The 9,613-nt window shown below is 42.6% G+C and overlaps 1 protein-coding gene and 1 pseudogene across 2 annotated transcripts in view; both read right to left on the reverse strand.

Moving 5' to 3' along the window:
- The window catches only part of LOC113427681 (perilipin-3-like), a 31,602-nt gene extending 31,059 nt beyond the window's left edge, over positions 1-543 (reverse strand). Inside the window, exon 1 of the mRNA XM_026690195.2 lies at positions 502-543. The gene's annotated coding sequence lies outside the window, so the exon portion shown is untranslated. The remainder of the gene's footprint in view (positions 1-501) is intronic.
- LOC148133555 (phospholipase A2 inhibitor beta pseudogene) overlaps positions 1-9,613 on the reverse strand; it is a 237,474-nt pseudogene that overhangs the window by 168,482 nt on the left and 59,379 nt on the right. The gene's annotated exons all lie outside the window — the stretch shown is intronic.

The raw sequence follows: 9,613 nt of genomic DNA on the forward strand, positions 1-9,613 counted from the left end.
AGTATAAGAGAGGGAGAAAGAAAAAGTGAGGTGAAAGAGGGAAAGAGGATAGAGAAGAGAGAGAGAGAAAGAGGGGGGAAAGAGGAGAAAGAAAGTGTAAAAGGGAGAGGGAGAGGGAGAAAGAAAAGGTGAGGTGAAAGGAGAAAGGGGAGGAAAGAGGAGAGAGAAAGAGTTAGGGAGGGAAAGAAGGAAAAGGAACGAGAAGGGGGAAAGGGGAGAAAGGAGAAAAAGGGAGAAAGAAAGTGTAAAAGATAGGGAGAGGGAGAAAGACAAAGGTGAAAGGGGGAAGAAAGAGAAGGGAGAGAAAGAGGGAGAAGGGGGAAAAGGGAGAAGGAGAAAAAGGGAGAAAGAAAGTGTAGAAGAGAGGAAATGAGAATAAAAAGAGAGAGATAGGAAGAGGGAGAAACAGAGAGAAAGAGAACAAGAAAAAGGAAGGAAGGTGGAGACAGAGAGAGAGAGAAAGGAAAGAAGGAAAAAGAAAGACGCCGTTCTTCAACTTACCCGACCAAAGTAAAGACTCACTTTCACAAATGGCGCAGCCACGCCCCCGCTTCCCAGCTGGGCTCCTTTTATACTCCGGAGTGACTGCCCTTTGTTGCTGGAGGCAATCAGAAGCAAGCAGGCATCACGTGCACTTCGGAATGTGGGCCGGCTCAGAAGTTGGGAAAGGGGGTTGACCTCTTTTCCCGAAGCCTCTCTTTTTGGTTTTAAAACTAGCTTATATCTCGGTTTCTGAAAGTGGCGGACCGACTCCGTTTTTCGTGTAAACAGTGCCGGAAAGGGGCAAATTCGGAGCGGACAGCAGGAAAATTGGAAAGTTGGGTTTTGGGGGCAGTCTTTTTACGCCTCCTCCCTCCCCAAGAGGGAAGAAAACTGGCCCTCAGGGTCTTTGGGTGGGGGGGGGGAAATATTAGAGCAAGGGGTCCTTGCTAATCCGGAGTGAATTCGGATTGAAAGATTGTCCGTCCCAAGCTCGGAGCACTTCCCCTTTCTCTTATTATTTATTTATTTATTGTCGTGCAAATGTTAGTTGATTCCAAGAAAATTAAAATACAAAAGGTCCAAAAAAAAATTTTTTTTTTTTTAAAAAAAAGGAAAATTTGTATTTTCTCTTATGAAAAGGAAAGGAAATTCGGGCACCTCCAGGGATCTTGCAGTGCGATTCTTTAGAGTTGATTTTCAAATGAAATAAATCGAATTTATCTCTTGGGTGAGCTTTGTAATGTTGGAAAAAAGAAAATAAAGGCACAGATGTTAAGGCAAGATTTACCCGGAAGTAGCTGGGTTACGGCAGCAAATTTTCTTACAGGATTCCTTTTGTGGCTTGTTTGCAAACCTTTCAGAGTGTGTCAGGCAGTGAAGAATCATTTTCCAGTAATAATAATAATAATAATGATGATAATAATAATAATAATAATAATAATAATAATAATAATAATAATAATAATAATAATAGATTTCCTAGAAAGTGATTCGGGTCTGTGGTTAATCTGTTGCGATGTTCTTTTGTAGCATTGTTTCATTTTTGTAGCATGTTATCTTGGCAACAGTTGGGAAGTACGCTTGCCTGTAGCAAAGGCAGGGACCTATAGATTACAAATACAGGTAGTCCTCGTTTTATGACCAACAATCATCATCTTTTAACGACCCCATAATCCCTTGCTGGGTGGAGTCTGGGTAACTGAGCTAGCAAAGTGTTTTACTGGCCAGATGCCTTTCCTGTCGCCAATGCGAAGTTTTTGTTCAGCAGATACATTTCTCAGTGCATCCTTATGACTACCATGGAGCCCAAAATTTCCGCCGCTAAGCGAGACGGTTGTTAAAGTGAGTTTTGATCCATTTGGCGACCTTTCTTTGCCACAGTTGTTAAGCGAATCTGGCTTCCCCCATTGCTGGTCAGAAGCTTGCAAAAGAGGATCCTGTGATCCCGGGACACTACGACCGTCATAAATACGAGTCAGTTGCCAAGTGTCTGAATTTTGATCATGTGACCATGGAAATATTGTAATGGTCATAAGTGTGAAAAATGGTCGGAAGTCACTTTTTCAAAGTTGTAACTTTGAAAGGTCACTGAATGAACTGTTGTAATTCAAGGACTACCTGTCATGGAGAGTATGTGGCAAACTATTATTGGGGCAGCATAATCGTTTGGGGATCAGTGTCCAGAATCTGCTGGTTTTTCCCTTCAACTTTTAATATTTTGTTTTTCTTTCCAGTTTTTAAAAGTTCACCCAGAATTGGCTGGAGAATTCTGGAAGTTGAAGTCCATAGCTGGTAGATGGGGAATTCTGGGAGTTGAAGTCCATAGCTGGTAGATGGGGAATTCTGGGAGTTGAAGTCCATAGCTGGTAGATGGGGAATTCTGGGAGTTGAGATCCGTAGCTCCTGGCTAGGGAATTCTGGGAATTGAGGTCCATAGCTGGTAGCTGGGGAATTCTGGGAGTTGAAGTCCATAGCTAGTAGATGGGGAATTCTGGGAGTTGAAGTCCATAGCTAGTAGCTGGGGAATTCTGGGAGTTGAAGTCCATAGTTGGTAGCTGGCGAATTCTGGGAGTTGAAGTCCATAGCTGGTAGCTGGGGAATTCTGGGAGTTGAAGTCCATAGCTGGTAGATGGAGAATTCTGGGAGTTGAAGTCCATAGCTGGTAGCTGGGGAATTCTGGGAGTTGAGATCCATAGCTGGTAGCTGGGGAATTCTGGGAGTTGAAGTCTATAGCTGGTAGCTGGGGAATTCTGGGAGTTGAGATCCATAGCTGGTAGCTGGGGAATTCTGGGAGTTGAAGTCTATAGCTGGTAGCTGGGGAATTCTGGGAGTTGAAGTCCATAGCTGGTAGATGGAGAATTCTGGGAGTTGAAGTCCATAGCTGGTAGCTGGGGAATTCTGGGAGTTGAAGTCCATAGCTGGTAGCTGGGGAATTCTGGGAGTTGAAGTCCATAGCTGGTAGATGGGGAATTCTGGGAGTTGAAGTCCATAGCTGGTAGATGGGGAATTCTGGGAGTTGAAGTCCATAGCTAGTAGATGGGGAATTCTGGGAATTGAGGTCCATAGCTGCTAGCTAGGGAATTCTGGGAGGTGGAAGTCTATAACATCTTAAAGTTGACATAATTGAAAAACACTCTACTAGATGCTTTTAGTCCACTACCTTGGGATCTCCTGGTGATCTCTCTTCCAATCCCAAAAGTCTGCCTGATGCTACCAACCCCAGCCAATAATCATAGCTGCTCATTTTTATTTAGCACAAAAATCTGCAGGTTGCCCTGAGTTTTTCGATGCCTTGTGTTCAAAATGGCTGACTAAAAATACTGGCGACAGGATAGAAATTACTCCATTTTTAAACTGCAGCCAAACATAATTCATAGCAAGACCCACCTGAAAGTAATTAAAATCTTTGAAATAAGGCTGTAAAGATTTTTAAAAAGGCATATAGAGGATGAACATAACAACCTGTGCCCAGAAATCAATCTTGACCAGAGGCACTCTTGGGGGGGTTTCTCTTCAGAATCAGGATGAGACACCACCAGGTGATCCCACAGTTGTGGCGCTAATTGGGAATTTTTAAAAAAATTGTATTAAAAAGCAACAATAAATTTTCTGGTTGCTGAATTCATGAAATGGATGTGGGCTCACAAAGTCCGCAAGAGCAGTCTTCGTTCGAAAGAGTTTTATCTGTTTTGTGTTACTTGGGATTAACTTGGGTGCTTCTGTGTATATATTGGCTATCAGCTGATTATTAGGAGGGGTCCCTGGTGGCCTTGGGGGGGTTTCTGAACTGTGTGAAACACCTTCAGGGCGTGATAGTGACTCACTTGCCTAAATAAGTAAAGTTCAGCTTTGTCTGGGCTAAAATTCAACCCAGCCTCAAGGTTTGTAATTGCAGGATCGCATTTATATCTGATATATACCCATGTTTCGCTATGAAACTATGTGGTTGGGATTAGTTTTTGGGGAGGAAAATAAGGAGGAAAAAGTTCTGTCTCTGCCTACCAGCATCCATCGGTATTCATCTGGCTAGCATCCTGTTAGTGTGTGAGAGAGTTGAGGGCTGTTTGGAAACTGAAAGATTATTTCCTGTGTGAGCAAGGAGACAGCAAGGAGCCTGGGCGTGGCTTAGCTCAACTGTTCTGTACTAAAGCTGCTTGGTGCTCTGAAACTGAAACTCCTCTGCTTGTGTTTTGCATTTGGAAGAGATTTCTTTTCAGGTGGGGAGGGGGAGTAGAACTCCTTAGCATCAGAGCGTGTTAATAATAAATATGAAATATTAATACTCTTGATGGTCATTTGGAAAAATCCTTTCTTAGTGATCACCTAGAAGCCAAGAGGCTCATACGGGCCAAATTTCAAGTTTGTAGGCTTTACGGTTCTGGAATTTGTGTGATGATGCATGAGGGGTATTTTGCTTTTATATATATATGAATACAAGCACTGAAAAAAGTGACTTATAACAGTTTTTCATACTTATTACCTCTGCAGCATGCCCATGTTCCCATGATTAATATTCAGATGCTTGGCCACTGACTCCCATTTGTGATGGATGCAGTGTCCCTGGAGTTACTTTTGCGGCCTTCTGGCAAGCAGAGTCCATGGGGAAGCCAGATTCACTTAACAACCTTGTTACTACCGTAACAACTGCAGGAATTCACTTAACAAAACTGGCAAGGCAGTTCGGAAAATGGAGCAAAACTCAACTTTAAAAAATTCTCACTTAACAACAAAAACGTTAGGCTCCCTTGTGGTCGTAGGTTGAGGACTAATATACAGGTTGTCCTCAATTTAACAACCATTCATTTAGTGACCGAAGTTACAACGGCACTGGAAAAAGTGACAATTTTTCAAATTTGTGAATATTTCAGCATCCCTATGGTCACGTGATGGAAATTTGGACATTTGGCAACTGGCATGTACTTATGATGGTTGCAGTGTCCTGGGGGTCACATGATCCACTTTTACAATCTTCTGAGAAGGAAAGTCCATGGAAAGCCAGATTCACTTAACAACCGTGTCACTAACTTAACCACCGCCAGGATTCACTTAACAACGGTGGCAAGAAAAATCATAAATGGGGCCAAGCAAATGTCTCACTTAATAACAGAAATTTGGAGCTCAGTTGTGGTCATAAATCAAGGATTACCTGTATTGAATCTAATTTTTACAGCTAATATTATTTTCCCCTATTTTCCCAACACACACAAACATTTACTATTAAATATACAATATAGAGAAAGTCTGTTGAACTCAGATGGGCTCATTTCTGAGTAAGAGTGAACATAATTTCTCTTATTAAGCAATATACAGTATTTTATTATGAATACTAGTTGATTGTTCTTTTAATTCTGCCCAATAGCTTGTTGGAAGAAACATCCTTCTGGGTTCAGTTCCAAGTGGGGAAAAAAGACACTGGAAACATGGAGGCTGTTAGGAAAGATGGTTTAATGGTGGACAGGACCACGTGGCTCGGAGCTCCAAAGTGAAAAGGATAATCGCATGCTTCAAGGTGAAAGGAGAATGGAGGACCAAGGTGCTGAAAGACCTTTATATAGCCTCTGGTGGGACCCACCTTAGTGTTCCTATGCTAGAAATGTATCCCATTGGCTGTCAGACTCCCAGGGGCGGGGTCTTAGCTAACTTTGTAGGCTTTGTCTGGACCACATGGCTTCACCTGAGTGCTGGCTGATGCAATCTTCCCAGGCCAGGTGGTGAGATGGACCTTTGTTATGTAGAATACTCTGGCCTCGGCCTTAATGACCCATTAGCAAAGGGGTGTGTGCTGGTGCTGAGTTTCTGCGGCTCTCTGAGGTAAGTTTCTGCTTCTGAGTTTCTACTTTTTTTAGGGGAAATATTCCGCCTTTTTAATATTTCCCAGGATATTTCATTTTTCTAGAAGCGGGCTGGGTGTTAACTTCCTGCAAGCTGATATGCAACTCCTGCACACAATTGATCAGTAAGAGAAAGGGATATTTCCTTCCTGGACACCTTATCAATGTAATTAATATATATTTTTTTATATAAAAAAGCAATTTTTTCTTCCCCATTACAGTAATTAAATCCAGTAGTTTTTATATAGTAATTAGATCTGTTAAGTTCAGGAGGAGCAGATGAAATGGCATATGATGAAACAGAGGCAAGATTTGTAGAAATATTTATCAATTTTATATAACATTAACATCAAAAAGTGATACTGGCGTTTTAAAAATGCTCGATAGAATTAATACTTTAATTCAGCACTTCGGAAATCAAGCGATCAAAAACTTTGTTCATAATTTCCCAGACTTTAAAAATAAATCCTAAAAGCGCACGAAACGATCTTTATTTGGCAGAAAGAATAAAGCCTTTTAATTACAAAACCATTAAGTTTTCCCACATTGCCCATAATGCTTGGCTTCAAGTCCTTCCTCACGCGCGTGCGCACTCATAGAAGGGCTTTTATGCGCTTGCGCAGAGCCATCTCAAGTGCTAAGTTTCTCGCGAGTGCAGAAGGTTCCCCTTTCGTTCTTCCGAGGGAGGTGGGAGGCCTTGTCCGTGTTTTCCGCATGCGCGGTGAAGAGCTCGACCCAGTGGCCGTCGAGAGTTATTGCAGGCGTCGTGGTTACTCTGCCGTTTTGAAGAATTGGCGCATGCGTATATCTTCGATCTCTGGAGGATTCGTAGGTTCGAGTCCCGTCTTCCCCCCAAAAATGTTTTCCGTGGTTGCACCAGAAGCAAAATGTTAGGATAAAGTGGCAGTAGAGATTATTGCTACTATTATTAACAATCGCCATAACTTTTATTAATGTTAATAATAACCAAAGAAATACTGTTATTAATAATAGCCAATGTCCCTTTGGTTATTTGCCAAGCATAATTAATTTTAAAAATTCTTATTCTAATCTAAAACAAGAAAAAGGCAAGGAGGAAGACACAGCTGCCTTTTTATTATAGGATGATCTCTATGCAACCTAACCATAGTTTGAATTAATCCAGGTGCCTGAGTAAATTATGATTCCTGTGCTAGACACAAACCACACTAGCTAATTTGTCCAACATCTAAATAAGCCAGGATCAGGCCTCTTGGCTTAATGATTTGATCTGATACCTGACAATGTGGATGCAATGAATGAATGACAAAAAAAATGGGTCTTTCTCCCTTCTCCAAACCAGGCAATTGAATGTATGCAATGTTTCTTTCCCTTCCCTCCATCCTTTCCCCTTCTCCTCTTCCCTTTTCCTTTTTATTCCCTTTCTTTTCTTCCTCTTTCTGCCATCTTTCTTCTCTCCCTCCCTCCCTGCCTCCTCCCCTTTTGGTCCTTCCTTTCCCCTTTTGTCCTTATTATCATTCCTTTCCTTACTTTTCCACATTCTTCCATCTTTCTTCTCTTCCTCCTGTTCTCCCTCATTTTTCCTCCCCCCCTCTTTTCCTTTCCTTTCCTTTCCCTTCCTTCCTCTTGCTGTTGGAATGAATCATGATGGAGACTCTTGAAAAATTTAGCAAAAGAGCAAAATGCTTCTCATCCACACAAGGGTCAACATGTAAACCCAGCTCTAAAAATGAACTATTTATTTGTATCTCACTTTTGTTATTTTTATAAACAACCCAAGGTGGTGAACATATCCAACACACCTTCCTCCTATTTTCTCCCCAACAACTTTGGGCTGAGAGAGAGAGACAGGCCCAAAGTTACCCAGCTGCCTCTCAAATCTAAGGCAGGACTAGAACTCACCGTCTCCTGGTGATTGGCCCAAAATCACCCAGCTGGCTTTCATGCCTAAGGGAGAACTAGAACTCCCAGTCTCCCACTTTCTAACCTTCACCACTAGGCCAAACTGTTGGCCTATTTGATTCCACCCAGTGGTGGGATTCAAATTTTGCTACTGGTTCGGTGGGCGTGCCTTGGTGGGCATGGCAGGGGAAGGATATACTGCAAAATCCCCATTTCCTCCCCACCCCACTAACCTGCTTTCCAGCTCCATTCTCCTGTGCAGGGCAACCAAAGAGCCCAGCCGATCAACTGGGACTCGGGAGGCAGAGAAGAGATGGGGTTGGTGGGGCCAGTCAGAGGTGGGATTTGCCCGTTCTCCAAACTACTCATAATTTCCACTACCGGTTCTCCAGAACCTGCTGAATAGTACCTACGATTCCACTTCTAGGATTATCAGTTCAGACATTGTGCTAAACTATGGAATAATTTTTTCCTGATCAGGATCTCCCAGAGTGGGTCTATTTCTCTTCTTTTTCTTTATTTTTCTTCCGTCCCTCATTCTTTCTCCTTGGCCTAACATTTTCTACCTCTTTTGCATTCAGCAAGGGGGCAAAGCCATTTCTGCCCAGCTCTGAATTTTTGAAGATGTCGGGTTATTCTTTATCGTATTCATTTACTGAAGAATATTAGAATATTATTCATACGTCACTGTATACACCGTATTGGAGGCATTCATCACATCCATACACTTTCTTGAAGGGACTGGAAATTGGTTGTACATGTATATGAAATTCTGTGGGAATATTTCCAAATACTTTTTCTCCTCTGGCTGATTTTTTTTGTTTTAAGTTCCAGAGATGTATGCCTCATATTTACCTCAGTCCTGATACACAGTTTTAACTATAGGTAAGAAGATCACACCTAGAGTCCTGCATCCAGTTTTGGTCACCACACTATAAAAAGATGTTGAGACTTTAAAGTGCAGAGAAGAGCAACCAGGATGATGAGGGGACTGGAGGCTAAAACATATGAAGAACGGTTGCAGGAACTGGGTTTGGCTAGTCTAGGGAAGAGAAGGACCAGGGGAGACATGATAGCAGCCTTCCAATATTTGAGGGGCTGCCACAGAGAGGAGGAAGGGGTCAAGCTATTGTCCAAAGCACCAGAAGGCCAGACAAGGAACAATGGATGGAAACTGAACAAGGAGAGATTCAATCTGGAAATACAGTGCGAACAATCAACCAATGGAACAGAAGTTGCCCTCAGAAGTTGTGGGAGCGCCATCACTGGAGGCTTTCAAGAAGAGATTGGACTGCCATCTGTCAGAAATGGTGTAGGGTCTCCCGCTTGGGTGGGGGGTTGGACTAGATGACCTACAAGGTCCCTTCCAACTCTGATTCTGTTATCTAATTCTTGACTTATAACAGTTCATTTAGGCACTGAAAAAGTGACAGGATCATTTTTCACACTTACCGACCACTGCAGCATTCCCTGTGGTCACATGATCTCTAGTCAAGGCTTGACAACTGACTCACGTTTATGACGGTTGCAGTGTCCCGGGGTCATGTGATCCCCCTTTTGCAAACCCCTAACAAGCCAAGTCAATAGGGGGAAAGACAGGCTTGCTTAACAACCTCATGATTCACTTAACAACCACAGCAGATTGCTTCGATACTGTGACAAAAAGAAAAACCCGGTTGTAAACGGGATGCAATTTACACAATGGCCTTGCTTAGCACCAGAAATTTTGGCTCACTTCTGACCCTGTTGTAACCCAGCTCCCCAAACACGACAAAACCTCTGAAGTGAACTCAAAATATTCCTTTATTAGGAACGCCGGCAGCCCCGGCAAAAACTTTCTCTCTTACTTCAGGCTAAGAAGTCTGTCTGGCCGGAAGATGAATCGTTGTCTGCCACATCTATTCATCTCCACCCCCTGC

The sequence above is a fragment of the Notechis scutatus genome, chromosome 1 (assembly GCF_049901735.1).
Source record: "Notechis scutatus isolate UNSWTSFEM ecotype Mainland chromosome 1, rNotScu1.2, whole genome shotgun sequence".
NCBI classification, from domain to species: domain Eukaryota; kingdom Metazoa; phylum Chordata; class Lepidosauria; order Squamata; family Elapidae; genus Notechis; species Notechis scutatus.